The sequence below is a fragment of the Phocoena sinus genome, chromosome 1 (genome assembly GCF_008692025.1).
Source record: "Phocoena sinus isolate mPhoSin1 chromosome 1, mPhoSin1.pri, whole genome shotgun sequence".
NCBI lineage: Eukaryota > Metazoa > Chordata > Mammalia > Artiodactyla > Phocoenidae > Phocoena > Phocoena sinus.
The window spans coordinates 22,124,104-22,149,185 of record NC_045763.1 but is presented as its reverse complement, the minus strand read 5'-3'; the positions used below and the strand labels follow the sequence as shown (position 1 = coordinate 22,149,185).

The 25,082-nt window shown below is 43.8% G+C and overlaps 1 protein-coding gene across 12 annotated transcripts in view; it reads left to right on the top strand.

Annotated features, from left to right (window-relative positions):
• Positions 1 to 2,344: 2,344 nt before the first annotated feature.
• The window catches only part of EYA3 (EYA transcriptional coactivator and phosphatase 3), a 144,054-nt gene continuing 121,316 nt past the window's right edge, over positions 2,345 to 25,082 (top strand). For 4 of the 12 annotated variants that reach the window (XM_032629383.1, XM_032629362.1, XM_032629291.1 and 1 more), the window contains exons 1-2: positions 17,890 to 19,808; positions 20,271 to 20,370. The gene's annotated coding sequence lies outside the window, so the exon portion shown is untranslated. Of the gene's footprint in view, positions 2,450 to 4,301; positions 4,318 to 6,399; positions 9,997 to 17,889; positions 19,809 to 20,270; positions 20,371 to 25,082 lie in introns of those variants that run through there. The other 8 variants (XM_032629298.1, XM_032629277.1, XM_032629314.1 and 5 more) reach the window with 8 other exon arrangements.

Genomic DNA, 25,082 nt, shown 5'->3' with positions numbered 1-25,082 from the left:
TCTCAATACCTCATTCTGCACTCAGAGGAGTGAATCATTTATCCTGAGGTGCCTTCCCCCCGAGAAGACTTCATCTCCGATGCACTCTAGATTTTCTCATTACTGGGGAAGTAACCCAGGGCATAGCAGCTCTTGGTGGGGGCAGGGGTGGTGTGGGCAACAGGGGTAAGAGAGCTGAACCTTACCCCTTCCTCATTTGTCCCCTGCAGGTACAGTCCTTTTCCTGGTCCTTGAGAGCTATATAGGAAAGGAGAAAACTGTGCCACTGGCTTAAGAGAACAGGGGCAAGAGGCTTGGAGATGTGGACAGAGCTTCTTCTTTTTTTTTTTTTTTTTTAGAGCTTCTTGATTCATGTGATAATATTCGGGGGTGAATAAGTCCATGACAGGGAGGTTTTCTTCCTCTTGACCAGCTTCCTCAGCCCTCCTAGCTCCACCCTTTGAGGCCCCTACTCTATGACCACCCAGCTCAGCCCCCAGGCCAAGCCCAGCAAGGGCAGGGCGTGCGGATAAGTGGGATGGGAGGTTCTAGGAACATTTTTTTTTTAAATTGAAGCATAGTTGATGTACAATATTATGTTAGTTTTGGGTCAACAAAATAGTAATCCAACAATTAAATCCACTACGAAATGATCACCACAAGTCCAGTAACCATCTGTTACCATGCAAAATTATGACAATATTATTGACTATGTTCCTTATGCTGTATATTACATCCCCATGGCTTGTTTATTCTATAACTGGAGGTTTGTATCTCTTAATCCCCTTCACCTATTTTGCCCAACCCCCACTCCTTCCTGGTAACCACCAGTTTGCTCTCTGTATCTACAACTCTGTTTCTGTTTTACTGTGTTTGTTACTGTATAAGTGAGATCATACAGTACTTGTCTTTCTCTGTCTGACTTATTTCACTTAGCATAGTACCCTCTAGGTCCACCGATGTTGTTGTTAATGGTACAATTTCATTCTTTTTTATGGCCGAGTAATATTCCATTGCATATATATACCACATCTTTTATATCATTCTTCTATTGATGGACATTTAGGTTGCTTCCATATCTTGGCTATTGTAAATAATGTTGCAATGAACCTAGGGGTGCAGACATCTTTTTGGATTACTGTTTTTGTTTTCTTTGGGTAAACACCCAGAAGTAGAATCACTGGACCATATGGTAGATCCATTTTTAATTTTTTGAGGCAACTCCATACTGTTTTCCATAGTGGTTGCACCAATTTACATTCCCACCAACAGTGCATAAAGTTGTCTTCTGTATTCATTTGCCTCTGGGTTGGGGGGGCAGGCAGGAGGGTGATTTCCCTGAGATGAGTCAGCTGTTGTCATTGTCCCTTTCCCCTTCTCCCTTGTGGGGAAAAAAGTTGTGAACTGGAAAAGGCCATAAAGTTGGCAGATGCTTCGGGGGACCCATAGATCCGTGGTGCTGCAGGCTTCTCCTTCTGCTGTGTTGGCCCCAGTCCTTGACTGGGATTCTGCCTCTGTTTCCCTATGTAGTTCTCCACTTGCACAAGAACGTAGCTTCAGACTTTGCATATGACCTTCTTCTTAGTTGCATTAGTCAAGCATCTGCCAAGGTCTGGGATCCGAGGAGGGACCCATTGGATCCCAGACCTGGGACTGCCTAACTTCCTGTCCTGGATCTGCTACTGGAGCTGGGTCAGTGTCCCCTAGACCTATCTACCAAACATCCTCCCCGCCTGCACCAGCCCAACATTCCCCATGCCGAGTCCACTACAGTAATTATATTTTGAGTCTCTGTCAAAGAGACAGCCGGGAGAAGGAGGGTGGGGTCTACAATCAGACACTCTGGGCTAGGATTCTGGATCCATTATCACTTTCTTGCTGTGTGACCTTGAGCTGGTCACCGCCCTTCTCTGAGCCTCAGTTTCCACACCTGTCAAAGAGCCTAATGATCCCCTACAATGGAGCTGGGAGGTTCTAATGAGATTACCTATCTACAGACCCCAGCGCATTTTGGAGGCTCCAGAAATGGCTGCTCACTGCCCCTTCTCCACACAGCTCTGAAGAAGGGAAAGGAGCTCTATATCATTATCACTCCTCAACTACCTGTCAGCCCTTGTGGGAGCTTTTCATGAGCCTCTTATCAGATCAAGATATCAACATCGGTCTGGGAACAGGAAACTGCAGTGAAGCAAAGGGTCACTAAAGACAGAGACGTGGCAGAGGCAGCAAAATGCAGTGGTGAAGCATGTGACTCTGGAGGCAGATGGCTTGGGTTCCAACCCCAGCTTTAACTTTGTTGAGCTCTGGCCAAACCACAGTATTTCCTGTAGCTTCAGTTTCCCCATTTGGTATATGAGGGGTAAAATAGCATATGCTGCCTAGAATTGTTTTGAGAACTAAATGAGATCATCTGTGTCTCGTGTATAACACGAGTTTGCCCCAAAGTGAGCACTCAAAACACCTTGGATACGTAAGTTGTTTTCAAGTTTTTGCTACTTTATTTTTTGTCTCTTTAGATGATTTTATTAGGATAAAGTTCCAGGGGAGGAATTACCGCCTCCTAAAATAGATTGCCAGATTGCTTTTAAAAGGGCCCAGCTCTCTTAAAAGGGCACCCGCGCCCTATTTGGTGATCCTGGGGGTGGGGGGAGGTGAGGGGAAATGGGAGGTTGGGGGAGCGGGGGAGTGGGGGCGTACTGGGAGGGAGGGAACAGGCGGCGAGAGGAAACGCGCAGCGGGGCTCAGTTGAGCAAAGTGGCTGCTCTCACCAGCGCAATGGCCACCTCAGTTGGGGACACGTGGGGCGCCATGTCCTCCTCTCGGAACAGCAGGACCGGCGCGAGGTGTCTGGGCGGTGATGCAACTTGGGGCGGTGATGCAGGTTAGCGCTGCCGCTGCCGCAGGCCGCCATGGACCGCACAGACCCAGAGGGTCGCGAAGCACAAAGAGCGCTGTCTCTAGAAAACGCCAATGCTAACTCAATAGGGAAGACCCCACGGGTGGCTTTCAGCCATGCAAATGAATCTTCCAACCGCGTTATGAAACCATCAACGACTCCAGTTTCCTCAGTCTCAAAGAATGGGACAGTCACCGCCGTGAAACCCATAGTAACATCTAAAACGACAACAGGGGTCTCAACAGATATAACTTCCGCCACCTTAGAGTCTACACCCAAAATAACAAGTGTTTCGAAAAACATCCCGGATGTCAATCAACATCCACAATGACTACAACCCACAGTAGTTACGTAAAATTTGTTTCTTCATCAGTAACAATTACAGCAACTCTTAACTCTAAAGAAAATAAAAGATTAAAATTTGATACTGGCAGCTTTGTTGGTAGTATTATATTAAATTATGGAATTTAATCTATGCTTTACATTGGATGCAAAATGTACTATTCAAGAAGAGGCATTTGTTATAGACCCGTCTGTGAACATGATGCCATCATTTAAGGAAATCCAAGAACCAACGGAAAGAAGAAAGATTGATGCAGCCCAGTCAGTTAACTTTGTTTTATTGTTAGTTTAAAACAATATTCTCTTCTTGAAAATAGTATTAACAAGCCAGTGCATATCATGTACAATGTATTATATGAATGTGTAAAGCTTCCTCACGATTACTAAAGGCAAAAAGGATTTGGATTTTGTGTGTGTGTGTGCTTTTTGGGGTTTTTTTGCCACGCGGCATGCAGGATCCCAGTTCCCCGACCAGGGATGGAACCCGTGCCCCCTGCAGTGGAAGCGCAGAGTCTTAACCACTGGACTGACAAGAAAGTCCCTGGTTTGACTTTTTTTTTTGGCTGTGTTGGGCCTTTGTTGCTGTGAGCAGGCTTTCTCTAGTTGCGGTGAGCGGGGGCTGCTCTTTGTTGCGGTGTGCAGGCTTCTCATTGTGGTGGCTTCTCTTGTTGCAGAGCACGGGCTCTAGGCACGCAGGCTTCAGTCGTTGTGGCACGTGGGCTCAGTAGTTGTGGCTCGCGGGCTCTAGAGCTCAGGCTCAGTAGTTGTGGCGCATGGGCTTAGTTGCTTCGTGGCATGTGGGATCTTCCCAGACCAGGGCTCGAACCTGTGTCCCCTGCATTGGCAGGTGGATTCTTAACCACTGTGTCACCAGGGAAGCCCCAAACCAGGTTTTAAGCATAATTTTAGTTTCAATGTCTCTTCAGAATGCATCAGTATTTTATATGTTTTAAAGCTTAGTACTTGTTTTGTGTGTGTGTGTGTGTGTGTGTGTGTGTGTGTTTGCCACGAGGCTTGTGGGATCTTAGTTCCCTGACCAGGATGGAACCCGTGTCCCTTGCAGTGGAAGTGCAGAGTCCTAACCACCACTGAACCACCAGGTAATTCCCAAAACTTAGTACATGGTTTAGAAACAAAACACATACCAAAAACAAAAACGAAAAACCCAGAAAAAACCCAGATAAACCCAGAAACAATACCTGGGCTTAACTCTGTTAGAGAGCTGTTGGAGAGGCTGTATTTTTATTAATAACTTCTTTTGAGCATTCCATGACAGTTGATATAATTTCAGTGAATTGCAATGTTTAACATGCTAATGTTTTAAAGACTTAGTTGTCAGTATTAAATAATAAGTTGGATTATTCAGTACCGTTAGAATATTGTCATCACTGCATACTGCTTCATTTCATACTTAGCTGTTAATTTCATATTTGGTGAATATTTTTAAGAGCTGTAGAGCTGCTTTCTATATCTAGAAATGTTTGGTGTAATGGAAACACACTTGAATTAAAAGAAAAAAAAAAGCCCATCATATGATTTCCAAAACAAAACTTAGAATTCTGAGCTACTGATGAATGCTGTGTTTATCAAGCCAGGGATTGTGGGGCTGCTAAACCTACAGGATGAAAATGGTGCATTTTCATTCACTGTCCATTTTACTCAAAGATTTGGGGAGACAGCATTTTTTTTTTTTTTTTTTTTTTTTTTTTTTTTGCGGTACACGTGCCTCTCACTGTCTCGGCCTCTCCCGCTGCGGAGCACAGGCTCCGGACGCGCAGGCCCAGCGGCCATGACTCACGGGCCCAGCCGCTCCGCGGCACGTGGTATCCTCCCGGACAGGGGCACGAACCCGTGTCCCCTGAATCGGCAGGCGGACTCTCAACCACTGCGCCACCAGGGAAGCCCGAGACAGCATTTTTGTACAAAAACACCAGTGTATTTTGGAATAGATTCTTATGAAGTTTTAAAGCAGGAATTTTTAAGACAGGAAGCATCCTACTTCCTTATGTGGGTCTCCTTCAGACAGCTCCTCTCCCTCCCTTGCTGAAGAGGAGGCACTGCCAGATGTATTATGTTAATGGAGAGAAAAAGCACAGTATTGTAGGACACCGATATTAGCCAATGTATTTTGCAATGTTTTCAGTTTTATAGTTTATATTGGAGCATTCAAAACTCAGGGTCAAATTTTGACAAAAGAGGTATTCAGGGCTTCCCTGGTGGCGCAGTGGTTGAGAGTCCGCCTGCCGATGCAGGGCACACGGGTTCGTGCCCCAGTCCGGGAAGATCCCACATGCCGCGGAGCAGCTGGGCCCGTGAGCCATGGCCGCTGAGCCTGCGCATCCGGAGCCTGTGCTCTGCAATGGGAGAGGCCACAGCGGTGAAAGGCCCGCGCACCACAAAAAAAAAAAAAAAAAAAAAAAAAAAAAGGTATTCAGTCACACTGAATACTGTTAGTATTTCTTCTATCTTAGATGGTTAAAGCAAATCGCACCAATTTCTGATAGTCCAAAAAGGAGCTGAGAATCATAATGAACATGCATTTACATTTAATAGGAATTAAAGGTGACTCTTGTGATCAGCTTTTAATTTTCAGAGAATGAAAATTCTCTGAATTTTCAAGAGCATTTTGAAAATATTATATCAAGAATTTTGGTATAAAAGGATCATTTCTACTCACTGTGCATTATGGCTGATTGATATGATGAATATGTGTGATAAAAATTATCCAAAATATGGATATGATAGGACGTATGTGGTGTGGAGAAAACATTATGAAACACATGTGGTTACATTGGTTTGAAAAGAGATGTGACTGATAGGTAAGTTGCCCCAACTGATCTTTCAACCACTGTTTTCACTTCTTTGGAAAATATACTTAAGATATATTTCATAGTAATGGGGCCCTTTTAAATTTAACTTTTGTCTCCTGCATTCTTGACATTTCAGTACTTCAAGTCAGTCAGAACAATGTGGAACATTTCTGAAATTTTCTTCAATACTTGTTTCTTTAGCATTTTGAAGATATAAAACCACTTTTTTTTTTTTTTTTGCGGTACGCGGGCCTCTCACTGTTGTGGCCTCTCCCGTTGTGGTGCACGGGCTCCGGAAGCGCAGGCTCAGCGGCCATGACTTACGGGCCCAGCTGCTCCGCGGCATGTGGGATCTTCCCGGACCGGGGCACAAACCTGTGTCCCCTGCATCGGCAGGCGGACTCTCAACCACTGCACCACCAGGGAAGCCCTAAAACCACTTTTTAAGTACTAAATGTCGTTTTTTGCCTATAAAGTTTCCTGTGCTTGAAATAATTTAGTTATCTCTTTCCTCTGCATATAAGTTGTATAATTTGTTACTTTCAAATACCAGCACTTCAATGCAGCCATTTTTTTTTTTTTTTTGGTTATCTGCAAAAATTGAGGAAAACAGTGATGCAAACCAGAATTTCACTTTGGAGAACATTTCCTCAACATCACTTTATCTTCCTAATTATGTTTATTTAAGCAAATGTTCAATTTTGTTTGCATTCTTTGAGAATGTGTTTACTTGAGGATAAAATCAATCTAGGTATATGTCTAAATATTAGGCAGAATCCAATCTATGATTTTAAAATGTGCTTGGATAATCTATAAAATGAATAATTCAAATACAGATAAATGAGAGTTGGCAGTATATTATAGTGATAATTTTGTATTTTTCAGGAAAAAAATTAAAGCAAATTCCTGTTACCTTTTTTATTATAATGACCAGCTTTTGGTATTTCATTGTTACTGAAATCTATTTTTAGAATAAAATTGTGCTCTCCATCTTAAAAAAAATGTTTTTAAAAGGGCTATGTCAGTTACAATGTCACCAGCAAATTGTGTAAATACTGGTTTTGTCACATCTTTGCCAGCACTGACCATTATAATTATTCTAAGTGTCTCATAGTTGACTTAGTTTTTGTTCCTTTCACAGCATAGGTGAACAGGGTGTGCCAATAAGTAAAAGTTCATCAGGACTGAGGCGGGATCGTTTCTTTGAAGAGGGAACTTAGAAAGAAAAACACATACACACACTTTGTAAATATCCTGAAAATTGAGGATGTTGTTCTTCCTGTCCACTGCAGCTACTTCTCTTTTCTGAGACATCCATTTCTATATAGCTTGTTCAGTTCCCTTGGCTTTGACACTTGTAGATCTGGAATGTAGAAGTACCCTGAATGATGATGATGATTTAACAGCTTGAGATAAACATTTGATGAACTTTCAGATCAATTTCTATGTCTCTTTGAATATGCATTTTCTCATGAAAACTTTCCAAATCAGAGGAGAAGCTGAAATTTCTCTAGAAAATTATTGAAGATGATGAGACTCAGTTTCTCCATCTGTAAAATGGGAGAGGGAGGTTGGGACGAGATAATGTCCAAAGAGAAGCTTCATGGGTTTGCAAAGACCTGCAAGGACTTGGTTGGCAAAACATGTCTTGAGACGAGGAGGATTTAATCCAAGAACAAACAGCATCGTGATTCTTGATGTCCTGCTTGTTCATCCCAGGAAATTATCAAATGACAAGGAGTTAAGTAACCAAGAGAAGGGAAGTGGAGCTAGAGTAGGCCAGAAGCCATAGATCCACTGTCCTCCATGCCCCATCACATCGTTAGAGATATTGAGAGAGACTCTTGAGTCGCCCACTCTCCAGGATCTGGGAGTTCAAGCCAATTTTACTTAACTTCCCAAGAATTACTGTTTGCTCCATCTCAGCAGCCCCTTGCTTTTTTCACTTCATTGAATCTATCATTTACGTGATTTTGCATTCTTCTTTGGCATTTTTACTGGCTACTACCTGTCTCCCTTACTAGAGTATAAACTCTCTGAAGTTAGGGAATACATCTGTCTCATTCATTGTTGTATCTCTAGTTTCTGGAAGATGCTAGATGTTCAAGAAATATTAATGCAGTGACAGGTGACCCTAGTGGGCTGGAAATGTGGGGGACATCCAGGCTGCCAAGTCACGGGTTACATACATTCATTTCCTTTCTAAAAATGGTCCTCTACCATATGTAACTGGAAGAGATGGGATTTGAAAATAGGCAGGCTGACTCCAGAATCCATGTGCTTAGCCATGAGGGCTTGCAGCTGTGCAAAGGAAGACCATGTGGCCATTAAATCCATGTGGCAGAAGAATATTTATTGACATGGGAAAATATTCACAATCTGTTGGTGAGTGAGAGCATCACATTTCAAAATACAGCGCTAACCATCCAGGGTTGTTGGGAGGATTAAATGAGTTAATACAGGGAAAGCACAGAAAACAGTGCCTAGCACATGGAAAGTTCTTGCTAAGTGTTGCCCAAGTAGTTGGTGAGGCATCTCTCATCTTCAGGGTTTCTTAGGGAGAAGTCAGGCCCCAGGCCACAGTGTGGAGAGGCAGCCTGCTTTTGAAGAACTGTCTCCCTAGGTTTGAAATAATGTATGCTGTTCCTCTCCACCTCTTTCCCTTCCACCCTGGGCTGGTAAGATGGTGGGAACAACAGTACAGACAATGGCTCTCTCCAAAGATATCTCTTCATCAAATCTCACCTTTCTGCATTTGGACCACTTTTTAATATCTTTGATCTGGCTGAGAGGTCTGAAAATGGTAATAAAACTGATTCTATACTTTTCCTCTGTAACTTCTATGTAGGAGGTAGCCTCACATTCACTTTGGGATATGATATCCATGTACCGGCATCTCTGTAGAAACAGAGGCGGGGAAAGGCCCCGTTTCAACATCCTATTACATGACTGCAATTATGACCTTGGGTTCTGTAAGACCTCTGGGCTCTCACACTACGTTCTTCCTTTTTAGTTTGAGTGGGTTTCTTCTACTTGCAAACAAGTGATTGCTCACCAAGGCATAGGTCCTAAAGATCTGAGCTTGGATGGGGCATTCCTCCTGAAGCGGGCAGGAATAAGAGGAACCAGAGCAGAGAGTCTGAGTTAAAATCCCCCACAAGTTCAAAGGGCAGAAAATGGAAGTCAGAGTTAAGGGTCAGGGCCAGGCCCCAGAGCTGAACTTCAATTAAAGAGGAGAAGGTTGAATCCAAAATGGGCTTCCCTGGTGGCACAGTGGTTGAGAGTCCGCCTGCCGATGCAGGGGACATGGGTTCGTGACCCGGTCTGGGAAGTTCTCACATGCCACGGAGCGGCTGGGCCCGTGAGCCATGGCCGCTGAGCCTGCGAGTCCAGAGCGGCCCGCGTACCGCAAAAACAAACAACAAACAACAAACAAACAAAACAAAGTGAGGCGGTGTCCTGGGCAATGGGCAGTGGGTGTCCTGGGTGGTGTCCTGCTTTTCACAATTTTGCTTTTCAGACTCTGTAGCTTGTGATGTGCAGTTGGCTTAAAGGTACAAGGACAGGGATGGCAGCCACCAATATCTCCAGGCCCCTGGCTTTCGGTTTTTGTCAAGTTATTTTTGGAGTGGGATTATAGAGCCAGAAGATTTGATTCTTGGTATTAGCCACCAGTGGCTTTATCCAAAATGGTACTAATTAGCCCTGCCATGAGCCATGTGTGAGCATATCTGGGAGTCTGAAAGTACAGAGTTACAGGCAAAGGAGTGCCCAGGATGTCCCTGGCAACTTTATACCTTTAAGGGAAGGACCAGCTGCAAGTGGAGGAGCTGAAGAAAAAGCAAGTGGGGGAAGACAAGGCACTCACCCAGCAGTCCAGCGTTCCTGACATTCCTTTGGCCTCACTCTGCTGTGGATTCCTGATACCGACTCCTTGATTATCCCGTTCCCGGGCTGTGTCCTTTACAGGTTAGACTTTTTCTAATCATACCACTTTCCCCTTTACCTGCTGGCCAGTCTGCATGAGGAAAGGGTCCACTGGTTCCTGCCAGTCTTTGCCTTTCTAGCCTGGAGTGGCTCCTTTGAGCTGCCGAGCCCACTCTGAAGGCCTGCTGGACTCTACTTAAGGTCCTATCTGGCCAGGGCACCCCATACCTAGTCTAGTCTGTTAAGTCTTAGTGAGGCAGGATAGCAGGATGGTTAAAAGCACAGGACCTGGAGTCAGACTGCTTGGGTTCAAATGCTGGCTTCCCCTGTTATGAGCTGGGTAACTCAGGGTAAGCTACGAACCTCCCTGGGTTTCAGTTTTCTGTAGAATGGGGATGAGAATAACAATACCTACCTCATAGGGTCATCAAGAGGATTAAACTGAGTTCATGTATACAAAGCCAGGGACACTAAACTAACCACAAGAGTGAGATGGACAGTTCTGTACAGCAAAGAACCATCCCACCTAAAAAGCCATCAGTGCTCCTAGTTGAGAAACACTGACTAAGAGCATGGAACTCGAATGCCTGGGTTGAATCACAGATCTATCACTTACTAGTTTTGTGATCTTAGACACTTACTGAACCTTCTGTGCCTCAGTTTTCCCATCTGTACAATGGGAGCAATGATAGATTTGTAAAATAAGAACAATGACAGCCTACCTTATACAGGGTTGCTCTGAGGCTTAAATGAGTTAATATGTACAAAGCTTTTTTAAAAAATAATTATTATTTTTAAAAATATTATTTATTTATTTTTTTATTTATTTATGGCTGCATTGGGTCTTCGCTGCTGGGTGTGGGCTTTTCTCTAGTTGTGTTGAGCGGGAGCTACTCTTCATTGCGGTACTCAGGGTTCTCATTGCGGTGGCTTCTCTTGTCGCGGAGCACGGGCTCTAGGCATGCTGGCTTCAGTAGTTGTGGCACGCAGGCTCAGTAGTTGTGGCTCACAGGCTTAGTTGCTCCGCGGTATGTGGGATCTTCCTTGACCAGGGCTCGAACCCGTGTCCTGTGCATTGGCAGGCGTATTCTTAACCACTGCACCACCAGGGAAGTCCAATACGTATAAAGCTTTCAGGACAAGGCCTGGAGTATAATCAGCTCCATATTTTAGCAGCTGTTACTATTATACTGTCCCCTTATCTGATGTGGGCATAACTGGAGGCGGCATATGATACAAGCATTTTTCTCACATCACAAAATAAATCTTTGCTTCCTTTGAAAGTTCTCTGGAAGAAAAGTTTCCTTCTGGAGGTTGTTAATTCCTATGTGGGTTACTCATAAGAGAAAACACTTTCCTTAACACAGGGAAAATGAAACTGGTCATGTTCTAGACAGTGGTGAATTAGACCAGCCTGAAGAGCCAAGGTGTCTTAGTCAGGAATGGTTCAGTTGCAAATAACAGAATCCTTGTCACACACTAGCCAAAGCAAGAAAAACATCATGGGGGAGGAAGGAAGGGGGAAATCTAGATGAACACTTGGGGGCAGGAGGTAGACAGGTCTCATGAGGAACTAGAACCAGGAACTGGAAACTTCTAAATAGAACCAGACTCCCACTTTTGCTCACCACTCCCTCCACACCACCCTAGCCTAGCCATCTTCAGCTCTTGCCTGGATGGTTAAGACATTCTCTCTGCTTCTTCCTTTGTCCCCACCCCCCCACTTCCTTTGTCCCCCTCACACAACAGCCAGAGCGATCTTTTAAAAATGTAATAAGATTGTGTTGTTTCCCTGTACAAAACCTTTCAGCGGTGTCCCATTGTACCTGAAGGCAGGAATTTGTCCTCTTGTTCACTGCTATATCCCTGGGCATGGCACATAGTAGGTGCTCAATAAATTTGTTGATTGACTGAATGGAAATGCACCAGGATTCCTGGCAGAACCATTCTCTCCTTCTCCCTCTGAGGTTTCTTGTCACTCTTTGTGAGTCTTCCATGGTTCTCTCTCTGAGTTCTTGCCATTCCCATTCACATGGTGCAAAATGGCTGTCCAGCCAATGTCACCTCTCAGCTTCAGCATCACCTGCTAACACATTCCAGAGTCCAAATATCTGGAAGAGAGAAGTTGACTGGTCCAGCTTGGATGAGGGGATCCACCCCTATTCATTCAGTTATGGCTGGGGACTGCTGAAGCCCACTTCTATGGGAAAGGCATTTTTAGAAAAGAGGAACATGGGCTGGCAGACCACCCTCAGAATTGTGTGCTACCTTTAGGAAAAGGCTCAGGTATGGGGAATCCCCTGTCCTCAGGGAGTCCAGTACTAGGTTTGGGTGGGTAATTAAACCTTGTCTAGAAGATCCCAAGTAGAATCCAGGATATGAAATAGAGATAATAAACTAGCTACAATTTTTATGAACTATTGAACCACATGCCAGACATAGGTCTAAGAACTTTATAGGTATCAACTCTAGGTATCAAAGTGTACAATCTTCCCAACAATGCAATAAATAAGGTACTATTATCTCCATCAAATAGATGAGGCTGTGCAGGCACAGAGAGATTGTCAGTGATGGAACCAGAATTCTAAGCATTCCAGCCCCTGACTGCATCTGTTCCTTCACCACCTAAACAAGATAAAGACATAATTCCCCTCTTACAATGAGGAAAATGAGGTTCCGAGAGACAAAGTAAAAAGAAAAATGTACATAAAGCCACCTGGCTATAAAATAACAAAGCCTTGATTGCAACAGCTCTGCAGCCCTTAGGCCAAACTTTCCCCATCACCGTGCCCACTACAATGAAAAAAAAACTCCCAGCTTTATTGAGATAGAATTCACATTCACCTATTTAAAGTGTATAATTCAATGGTTTCTAGTATAGTCACAGATATGTACAACCATCACCACAGTCGATTTGCCTGCTACAACTCTATGGATAAGGTAGTTCTATCCCAAAGAGGGGAAATGACTAGGTAATCATCACACAGGATGTAGATGGCAGAACACAGACCACTGTCCCAACCACTATGAGAATATGTCCGGAAATCCCCACTTGAATAACTATGTTTGTCAGAACAAGGATGGCTTGTTGTGGTGTGATGGCATGGGGGCAGAGCTGGGAGGAGACAGGATAAGAAAGCCCCTATCCCATGGAGACAGTGTCCAAAGCCGAAACTCTGGCCTCTGTGACCTCCCCTGCCTAGCCAGACAACCTCTTTTCTTGCTTCTCTCCTTTATTCCTTTGACAAACACCTACTGTCCCTTAAGCCTCGGTTCAAATATCTCCTCCTCCAGAAAGACTTCCCTGATTCATATCCAGACTGGGCTAAGTGCTCTGCCATGGTGTCTGCTGGACAGCTTTCTCTGTCTCAACAGCACAGCTCTTCTCTGTCGTGGCCCCTCTGCCTTTGCTCAGTCCCCCCAGTGCTAAGTGCATGGATTTTGGAACTAAAAAGGCATGGATTTAAATCCAGGCTCCGCCATGTCCTAGCTCTGCGACCTTGGGAAAGCACATGGTAGGCCCCCCAAAATTTCCAGTTCCTTTCACCCTTCCCTTCTGGTTTCTTGGAGGGTGCCTATTAAACCTTAGTTCGCATTGGAATCCCACGTACTCATGTCTGACAGCCTTCTGGCAAATGGCAGACACACTTTCATTGCTCAGACTGTCTTCCAATGGAGAAGCATTCCTCCTCCCCCAAATGCAGCTCAGTCCTTGTGGCTTGGGTGGTTCTGACTCTAAGTCCCAGGGGTGGGCAGAAGACCCAAGGCTGGCCAATCCAAGGTTTTTGTCCTGTGTCTCTAGTGATTGATCCAGGGATAGGGATGGGCCGGTGACTTCATCAGAATCCCTTCATGAAATCTGTCAAATGGACATTAGAAAAAAGGTCTCTCTGTCTCTGTCTCTCACGCTCAGCATGAGATACACGGCATTGAAGGTTTGGCATGCCAGCAGCCATCTCCTGTCTGAGAGTGACGCCAAGCAGAGTCAAATAACCCTGAACGATGGAAAGAAAGAAAGTTCTGATGCCCTCCTGGATTCAGATATGCCTGAAGTCCCCTTGGATTCCGATTTTCCTTAAACTCATCTAGGTTGGATTTCTGATGTTTGTAATCAAAAGCGTTCTAATCAATACATGGATTCACTTTAATATGCAATCAGGGTAGCTGGATCTATGATGGCCTGAAGATAAGCCAACAGCTGTGGATAGCAGAGCAGCAAGAGGCAAAGAACTTTGGGCCCTTGATGACGTCATTAAACTACTGAATTAACCAGCCCTGAAGCCAATCTAATCTAGGATTTCTCATTCTGTGAAACAATAATATTTCCTTATTGGTTAAGTGATCATGAATTGGGTTTTTTCTTACATGTAGCCAAAACCATCCTTAACTTGGTCTCCAGGCCTCTCCCCGTAATTCCTGTGATTTTAGCCAAGGGATTGAGTGGATTCGGAGCCACGTCCCCCAGGCTAGCCCAAGAAATAATTTGTTTCTCATTGTTACTCTTGGTGTTATTCTTTTTCTGGCAGGCTTTCTCAGCCCCTTCTGGACAAGCTGTTGATTCCTTCATTTCTCCAAGTATTCCTAACATTTAGCAGGTTCTACTGAGGCTTTAGTGACACACAGGGAGAATTTCAGCACAGTAGAGGCACCCACTTAGAGTTATCTATAAGACATCACTGTCCTAAAAGTTCATGGGCCATTACTGCCAAGAGGAATTTCTTTCGGGCTCTATCCCTCCTTGGGAGTCAGCTTGCTACCATCTCCTCCAGCCTCCAGCTCCATTCTAGTCTCCAGCAGTCTGTTCTAAAACTTCTTACTCTATAAGGTGAAGTATTTTCTTCTTTGTTCTAGACCCCAGGCTAAACCTCAGGCTGAAACTGACCCAGGGAACACTAAAGTGCCCTTTGAAACAAAGGAGCAAGTATACCTGACAATTATAGGGTTTTTTTTTTTTTTTCTTTAACAAAACTAAATTCTTCAACTGGGCTCCCTTGTAACCAGTTTTTGGGAAGTTAAAGAGAATACTATAGCAAATAATTCTCCTTCTGTCCCAAACAAGTTTCCAGGGATCATGGGATTTCTCCCCACTTCTAGCTACACAATCAATAGTTGCCCCCATGTAAATATATATGTTTAATAACAATTTTATTTGAGATATAATTCACATATCACAAAACTTACCATTTTAAAGTGAATAATTCAGTGGGTTTTAGTACATTCATTCACAAGGTTGTACAACCACTGTTACTATCTAATTTCAGAACATTTTATCACCCCAAAAAGAAACCCTGTACCCATTAGTAAATTCCTGTTTCCCCCTCCCCCAGCCCCTGGCAACCAGTAATCTTTCCAACTGATCTTAAGGGAAAATATTCAGTTTTTCACTATTAAGTATGGTGTTATCTGTGGGGTTTTTGTAGGTGACATTTATCAGGTTGAGAAAGATCCCTTCTCTTCCTGGTCTGTTGAGTGTTTTTATCATGAAAGAGTATTAGATTTTGTCAAATGTTTTTTATGCATCTATTGAGGTAATCATGTATTTTTGTCCTTTGTCCTGTTAATATGGCATATGACATTGATTGCTGTGTAAATACAAACGTGATGTTTTTAACACACTCCATGCTGCTATGTTAAATCATCATATCATATTGGTTTATAAGCTCAGGTGAGCTTCATTTTAAGAAAATCTGATAGACAGCAATACAGACTTACAGAAGTATAGGCTTGGTTACTTGGGTTAACAAATTTTTTTTTCTCTAAGTTTTTCTGAAGGAAAAAATTCATTGTGAGCATATAAAATATAATGCAAAAATATGTTTAGGCTTTTTAAGGAAATATCTGTTGGTGTCAGTTTCTCTGCGGCTGAGAAAAGCTACAGCATGCATGATGACACGTTGTCCTGGGCAGTGGCCTATCTGGTCAAAATTGTCCCCAGTGCAAAGTCCACTGCCTCCTCGGGGCTGCTCTAAGTCACCAAGACGGCTGTGGAATTGATTTCTGGCCTCTAGGGGGCAGGAGTCTCCTATCTTGGGCTGGAAAAGAGAATGAAGTTTGAATAAAGATAACTGTCCAAGAGTCCACATTTTCCTTCCCTTCTTTCTTTTCTTTTTAAAAAGTTTTCTCCTCCGGAACTGTCTGTGCTGAGAGAAGTTGCCGCAGCAGATCTTGCTCCAGATGTTGAGAGCTGTGCATTCAGCTTGGCCGTCTTCTATTGTTGTCTGACCAGCAAGCCTTCCTTTGGGGAACTTCCCTCCCAGCCCCCCACTGCCCCCAACCCATGTGAGACTCAAAGGGCTGCCAGTCACAGGACTCTATCCCTCTGACCACAGCAGTGACTCAACTCTGAGTCAACTAGACTTTCTCAGGACTTTGGAAGCTTGAGTGGGGACACGGAGATGGAAGGCAGTCGGTGCTGAATCATTTGATGTGTTTACCTAGAAAAATGGTTCTCATATGCGGCCCCTGGCCCACCAGCATCAGCGTCTGGGAAAATGTTAGAAATACGGATTCCAGGGTCCCACCGTTCATCAGCTGAATCAGAAATTCTGGGGGTAGGCCCCAGAAACCTCTGTTTTAACAAGCCCTCCAGGTGATTCTGACTTCTAATGCTGGGAAATTAGAAGTTTCTGCCAGTGGGATTCCCAGAGCTTACCTGGATCTTGTTCTTTCCTGGAACTTGGCTCTCAAGGTCTTCTTTAGATTCTTTGACCTCCTCCGTGTCCTTCTAATAAACTCCTTTTTGGTTTTGTTTTATTTGAGAGAGTCACAGTTGCCTTCTGTTGCTTCCAACCTAAAGGCCCTGACTGATGGCCCTCTCACCTAATTCATAGCTGCACAGACCCTTCTTGAATGATGGGTCTTTGTGCCATTCAGGCTGCACTGTTCAGGTTCACCCTGGTCTTTATTTAGATTCAGCCCCTACCATATTAATTCCATTCTAGGTCAAAGCAGAGCCCAGCAGGGCTTCTGACCAAGCTCTATGAATGTCCTGCCTGTTAATAGTTCAGGTGCCTCCTCCGGTAATGAAGGCCTTTGTATTTTCCAAGACCTCTTTACAAAAACATCTTCTCCTATTCCAGCACTTATTTGACTCTTCTCTTTTTTCAGCTTAGCTCCAACCCCCTTTTCAACTATTAATGACAAACATTAGTATAATGTGGTTTGTTTTCTATATTAGTTGGGGAACGGAATAGCTGTTTTAATAAAGAGATAAAAAAATACAGGATACTCTAAAAATACATATCTTGTTTAATAGCTGTTGTTGTTGTTTTATCTCTTTAAGCCTATGAGTGGGTCAGCATGAGTCCAGTGGTGAGTAAGTGGCTCTGCCCCACGTGGTCATTTTAAGGACACGGGTTCCCTCTATCTTGTTGCTCTGCCCTCTCCTAGAACATTGTTGAAGCAAGCTCTCCACCAGTACGTCTACATTCCCAGCCTGTGGGAAAGGGGGAAAAGAGGGCATAGATGGCTAACATTTCCTTTTAGGATATGATGTAGAAGAAGTGATGCTCATATCAATTCTAGTCACTTTCCAATGGTGAGCACTTGCATGGTCACACCCAGCTAGCTGCAAGGGAGGCTGGAAGATATGATCTTGAGCTGGGCAGCCATATGCCCTGCTAGTTCTTGGGGTGAAGGTTGCTTTGTTACCAGAAGAAAGAAGGAAATTATGAATAATGAAGGACAGCTAGCAATTTTTTCACATTTTCTAATCTTGAGGTTTTTTTTTTAAGCAGAGGTCTTCTTAGAAGCCCATATGATTTAAATTTATTTATTTAGTTAGTTATGGCTGTGTTGTGTCTTCATTTCTGTGTGAGGGCTTTCTCTAGTTGTGGCAAGCGGGGCCACTCTTCATCACGGTGCGCGGGCCTCTCACTATCGCGGCCTCTCTTGTTGTGGAGCACAGGCTCCAGACACGCAGGCTCAGTAATTGTGGCTCACGGGCCTAGCTGCTCCACGGCATGTGGGATATTCCCAGACCAGGGCTCGAGCCCGTGTCCCCTGCATTGGCAGGCAGATTCTCAACCACTGCGCCACCAGGGAAGCCCCCTAATCTTGAGTTTTATATTCAAGTGTTGAAAGCTCAGATGCTCTCAGGGACTAGCAGATGATTAACTGAGTAGAGCAATCCAGGTGTAAGACTAGAAGGAGTGAGGTGATAGTGACAGTGACAAAGTGGACAGCATGTCCTATCTAAAGGGGGCAAGATCTAGTTGCCTACGCAATGTCCCTGCTCCCTTCTTTGCTAACAGACCTTCAAGTTTGTTTAGGTAGTTGTGTAACTAGGGTATACATCATGACTTTTGAAGCCAATCATGAAATTTCTGTCTCTAGTGTCCCCAGCCTCCCTTGTAGCTGAGAATGTCCACGTCACTCAGCCAATGAGAGAGTTAGGGAAGTATAGTGGGGGACTTCTGGAGAACCTTTTGCTTTCCTAGTAAAGAGTTAGCCATGACTGGAGCTTCCCCTTAGCTGTTCTTCCTTCTTTGAATGTGTATGTGATTCCTGGAGCTGGGGCAGCCATCTTATGACCATGAGGTGGCAAGCTTGAGGGGAAGGCCTAAAGAACTGCGGTGATACTGAGCCAGAGAGAACCAAGGCCAGAGGCTGCCTACTTTCAGACATCTTGTTATGTGAAAAAAACAAACAAAAAAAGAAACACATACCTGTTTGTTTAAGCAATTTAAAATCAGTTTATCTGAACCTCATGGCCATTCAAAACTGATTAAATCCTTCCAGACTTTTTCTATGTGTATACTTACTTTGTAAAAATGTGAAATACATACACTGCTTTGTAACCTGCTTTCTAGATGTACAATAAATAATGTGCATTATACAATATTAAAATAATGTACAGTATTATATATACCTACATCTCTATATATGTACATCTTTCCCTGTCATTTACTACTGTTCAATATTTTTCACTTTAATGACTTCAGAATATCCATTGTAGGACTGTAACATAATGCATTTAATCAATCTTTATTATTGGACATTCAGGTAGTTTACAGGTTAGTTGTTTTTGTTTTTGAGGGGGATGTTTGCTGTTATAAACAACTCTATAGACCATCCTTGCAACTAACTTACAAACTTCTAAATATATCCATGTAATTACTTTCCTGATTATTTCCTTAATTTTCTAGAAATGCAGTGACTGGGTGAAAAGGTAATAAATAGCACACTCTCTTAATTAAAATGATACACTTGCCTTTGGTTCCATTTCTGCTACAGGGAATAACCAGTCATTCATTTATTCATTATCCATTCACTTAACAAGCCCCAGAGGCCTGTGCTAGTCACTAAGGAGCACTAAGATGTGAGTAAATTGTGGTTCCTGTCTTCAAAGCACTCATAATGGACTGGCAGGGACAGGCAGGACAACAGGCAGTGACAAGATGGAGCGGGAGTGACATTTGTAGTAGGCAGCTTCGGACAAGGTTCCAAATGACCCCCACCTGCTGGTATTTACGACTTTGTGTAATTCCCTACATGTGAGTGTGAGCTGGACCTAGTGAGTTGTTTCTAATGAATGGAATATGACCAAAGTGATAGGATGTCACCTCTGTGATTAGGTTACAAAGGACTGTGACTGTCACTTTGCTGCCACTCTGTCTCTTGCCCTCTCATCTGCTCACTCTGATGAAGCCAGCTGCCATGCTTGCTTGATGGAGAGGTCTACATGGCAAGGAACTGAGGGAGGCCTCCGGCCAGCAGCTCTTGAAGAATTGAGGCCTCAGTCCAACAGCCTATGAGGAACTGAATCCTGCCAACAATCATGTGAGCTGGGAAGCCGATCTCTTCCAGCTGAGCCTTAAGACAAACCATGCCCGGACGCCTGATCCACAGAAATGGTGAGATAATGCCTATGGTTCTAAGCCATTACATTTTACAGAAATGTGTTATGCAGCATTAGATAGCTAATGCACAGGTGGAGTGGTCAATATAAGCGCAGTGTGTGACAGACAACAGGTGCACACGTGAAGGTGAGGCACTGAACCACCGTGGCGGGGAAGGGCTGCATCTGGTAAGATGTCTGAGAGGAGAGCAGGCTGGCATTGCGTTTTGCAGGCTAAAAAGGCATTAGTTAGGGGAAGAAGGCATTGCCAGGCAGAGTTTGCAGAACAATCAAGCTTTGTGACCGTTTCTCAGATCTGTTACCAGCTCACTTGTCACACCATCGACTGGAAGTAAATTTACTTGATTAGAGGCGAAATCAACAGAGCTTCAGGGTCCCTCACCAGCATATACCATTCAAAGCCCAGGAAGGGCCCTAGCAATTTTGTGGTAATAATTTTGCATTCTTTTTCTTACAGAAATCCCCCGACTTCAGGTCATGCCTCAGTGGACCCGCCAAGACCCTTCCACTGTCACCCACCACTCACCCCTCCCAATCTACAACATTGATCTACCACTGTGCGTATTTTATTTTGTTTGGCTTCGTCTCTTTGGAAACTTGTTTCTCAGAAGCCCAGGCTTCCCCTCCTGCCTTCACTTCCTTAACCTAAACAATCTAGGTTCTATAGACTTTCTTCACAGGCCCTTTTCTCTAACTCTTTAATCATATTTACTGCTGTTTTTGAAGTGTCTCAGAGTTTTCCCTTAGGTAGTAGTGCCCAGAATGTATGTGCTTTTCTAAGCAGCAAGTCTGGCTCCTGACCAGATGGCATCTGAGCAGGGCCACTTTGCGGCTGGCTGAGTCCCAGGAACCGCCTCTCTTTCCTGTGTTGCCCCACCCCCAACTGCAGAATGACTAAGGTTCAGAGAAGCAAAAGGAGTGACTAGGGAAAGGGTAGAAAATGCAATAGGAGAGGGGAAGCCTTGCTTCCTTAGGGGTGGGACCTCTCTTTTAGGATGCTAATGGTAGTACTTCAAGACAGTGATGGTCTGCTAGGGGGAAGGAAACTGACATTACCCTTGCCTACTCTGTGCCAGGCACATGGGCTTTCCAGGTGCTATCTCGTGGATTCCTCACTACATCCCTACAGGTTAAGAGCCAGACTCTCCATGTTATAGCTGAGGAAATTAAGGTTCGGAGTTGAGACGTAGTGTGCACGCCTCACAGCCAGCAAGAGCAGGGTCAGGCCCAGCTGACTTGAGGCCCAGGCTCCAGCCCCACCTCGTGACCTCTCCATCTTTTACTGGTGCTCCCAGGGGCATAATCACCAACATTCAAGTTCTAGATGAAAACTGATGGGCATTGCAGCAAAACTTTACCTGGAAATACGTTTTATAAATGAAAACGTCAGGCAAGCTAAATTCTTGTTTCTGGAAGATCTGTCTAAATGAAGAAGACCCACCAGTGAACTGGGAACCCTCCCAGGGTTTGGATTCATTTCTAGAGAGAGAGAGAAAAAAAAAAAAAATTGACAAGAGAAGGCAGGAGATCTAGACCCCAAAGTACAAAATCGGGGTTGAAAGGCTGGACAGACCACAGTGTGGGGATAACAATGAAAGTAAGAAAATAAGAACTGTTGTTTATCAAGTGCTTACAAAGTGCCATGCACTGTGCTTGATGCTTTCTATAGGTTAGTGCATCTTATCCTCACAACAAGCCTGCTATAAAGGTAGGGTTATCATTCCTAATTTTAGGTTGGGAGCCTGAAGATGAAGAAACTTACACACGGGCAGGCAGTGGTGATGCAGGGACTTGAACCTAGGTGTATCTGGCTCCAAAAGCCATGCTTATATCCTTTAGGCTTTACTAGGCCAAGGCGAATGGGAGCGGGAGAAATCTACTTTCTGTCGATGAAGTTAACACGGCGAAGCGGGGGTTAGCAGGTGCCATAACTTGGGAGTGTGTGGCACAGAAGTGGCTACGGCTCTCCCGGACCCAGTTCTTGCGGGTAGCAGAGGTGACTCAGGAGACCCTTGAGAGCCAGGAACTGGGTGCTGTGGAAGGTGTCTGCAAAGGAGGCTCTTGGGTCCAGAGTGGGTGGAGAGAAGCAGAGTCTCTCAGCATCTATTGACCGCTCTCTGGATTGGCTCAGGAACTTGAAAGGGAGGGGCTTAGGCCGCTGGGACGCTGATCTGAGGCTGGACCAGGAAGCTGGAGCTCGCTCGCCCTCCTGGTGCTACGGCCCCGGTGCTGTAGTCACACGTCTGAGTTTGGATCCTGCCCCTCCTCCTTCTAGGTCTACGACTTAGAGATTTAACAATCTCGAGCCCCAGGTTTCTGTAGTGCAGATAATCAGAGTATATACAGCCAAATAATAGATAATAAATTTGCCGTTGGGAGAATTCAGTGAGGTGACGGATATGAAGGACTAACTCGGCGCCTAGGGTGGTGTGCGCTTGGTAAACGGCAGCCATATTATCGCGAGATTCCATCCTCTCCTGAAGCGGTGAAGCTTTTTCTGCTTTCAGCTTGCTTTCACTCCCATTGCCTACTTTGGTAGTAAAGTGAGACTGCATTCCAGGGAGGGAGTAAATTTAATATGTCGCTCACCTTTCACTTGTTCAAGCTCTGAATTTTTAAATTGTTTTTATGGTTCACAGCTCACTTCACAATTGTAATTTGTCTCCGGCCTGGAAGATTTTAACCCTCCTATAAAAGCAATAGATTTTTCATGCTAGGCATTTTCTCTGTAGGTGTTCTTTCTTCTGTAGGTGTTTTTTTGTTTTTGTTTGCTTTTTGTGTGTTTGTTTTTTGTGAAAAAAAAAACATTGGATTGGTGTTAAAATGGTTCACTGGTCAAAGTCAGTGACCAATTCTGGTCTTCATGACAACAACAATATTTTATTGGAAAGAATGGGTTAGCTCACTGAGGCAAAAGCTAAATGGCAAGCCTCAGAAAAAGCACACAGGGTAGCTCTAGGGAGTTGGGAAGCAGGAAGTGCTGAGCAGTACCTCCAGGCACTATCAGGTGTGCCTTGTGTTAATCTACCCTGGGTTAAATTCTTACAAGGGAACGTTTGATTGACCTGACATGGGCTGTGCACCTACCCCCTTGGTTCAGGGAAGGAGAGGACACCTAGACTGAAATTTAGAATAAGAGGGCATACACTGGGGGAGGGTAATGCCCAGAAGGTAAATGGAAGTGCTGTTACAGGAAGAGGGGTATGTGTGCTGGGTGAGCACGACTAGCAAGTGTTCCCTACAAATACTGTTCTCCCTGTGATGAAATATCAAGATTCTGGATTTTTCTAGTATTCTCAAATATGCACAGTAGTTGAAAGAATAAAACAATGAGCACACATCTACCCTTCCTCTAAATTCAACAACTACTAACGTTTTGCTACATTTGCTTTATTTTTTAAAAATTTTATTTATTTATTTTTGGCTGCATTGGGTCTTCGTTGCTGCGCAGGCTTTCTCTAGCTGTGGAGAGTGGGGGCTACTTTTCATTGTGGTGTGCGGGCTTCTGATTGTGGTGGCTTCTCTTGTTGCGGAGCACGGGCTCTAGGCGCACTGGCTTCAGTAGTTGTGGCGCGCAGGCTTAGTTGCTCTGTGGCATGTGGGATCTTCCCGGACCAGGGATCGAACCCGTGTACCCTGCGTTGGCAGGCGGATTCTTAACCACTGTGCTACCAGGAAAGTCCTGCTACATTTGCTTTAATTTCTCTCTGCATTTTAAAACTTTTGTGAACTATTTGAAAGCCATAGATATCATGGCCCTTAGCCTTTAAATAGTGAATAATTCATGTATCTCTGGAGGATAACAACACTCGTCTACATAAATGCAGTACTTATTACCACACCTAAGAAAGTTAATACATATTCTATAATATCTTCTAATTGCAAGTTCATGTTCAAATTTCCTCAACTGATACAAGAATATATTTTATAGATTTTTTTCCAGATCAGGATTGAATTAAAGTTCACTCATTGCACTTGGTTTTAGGGTCTCTCTATTCTCTTTTATTTATTTATTTTTTGGCTGCACCGCGTGGCTTGTGGAATCTTAATTCCTCGACCAGGGATTTAACCTGGGCCCACAGCAGTGAAAGGGCCAAGTCCTAACCACTGGACCTCCAGGGAATTCCCTCTATTTTCTTTAAATCTAGAGCAATTCCTCTACATTTTTGGATTTTTCATGTCATTGATGTTTTAATCCAGGTTAGTTGTCTTTTAGAAAATATTACATTGTTTCCTTTGAACTGCTTTTTTTTGTATAGTTTTTTATTATGGTAAAATATGCTTAACATAAAAGTTGCCATCTTAACTGTTTTTAAGTGAAGAATTCAGTGACATTAAGTATATTGCCAAGGTTGTACGCCATCACCACTATCTATTTCCAGAACTTTTTCATCATCCCAAAGAGAAACTCTGTACCAATAAACAATAAGTCCCCATTCTCCCTTCCCCCAGCTCCTGGTAACCTTGGTAACCTCTATTCTACTTTCTGTCTCTATGAATTTGCCTATTCGAGGCACCTCATCAGGTGGAATCATACAGTATTTGTTCTTTGTGTTTGACTTATTTCAGTTGACATAATGTTTTCAAAGCTCATCCGTGTTGTAGCATGTATCAGAATTTCATTCTTTGTATTGCTTTTTTTTTTGGCGGTACGCGGGCCTCTCACTGCTGCAGCCTCTCCCGTTGCGGAGCACAGGCTCCGGACGCGCAGGCCCAGCGGCCATGGCTCACGGGCCCAGCCGCTCCGCGGCATGTGGGATCCTCCCGGACCGGGGCATGAACCCGCGTCCCCTGCATCGGCAGGCGGACTCTCAACCACTGCGCCACCAGGGAAGCCCTGTATTGCTTTTTAAAGTTAATCTGTTAGAGTTTTATATTTAATCTTTTATAAGATAACTTTTTCACATGAAGGAAAGTATTTACAAGCATTATCAAATTTAAGAGACTCTGCCTAGACTTTTATACTTGTCAAGTTAATTAGATCTAGATCAGTGAGGTCATAGGGGGTTAATTTATCACCAAACTGGAATTAACCTTCTATAACAAAAATTGTTTACAGCTTTAAATGAATAACCACTGTTTTCTACAACAAACATTCTTTTTAAAATGTAGCTTTCTAAAAAAAATGTAGTTTTCTATAGTAAGAATTATTAGCCTCAGGGTTACAAGTAAATACTTCCTGGAATCATTAAAACAAACATTCCAATATTATAGAAAAGCTCTTTGTCTTTTTAATTAAAAGACTTAGTCTTTTTATAATGACATGATT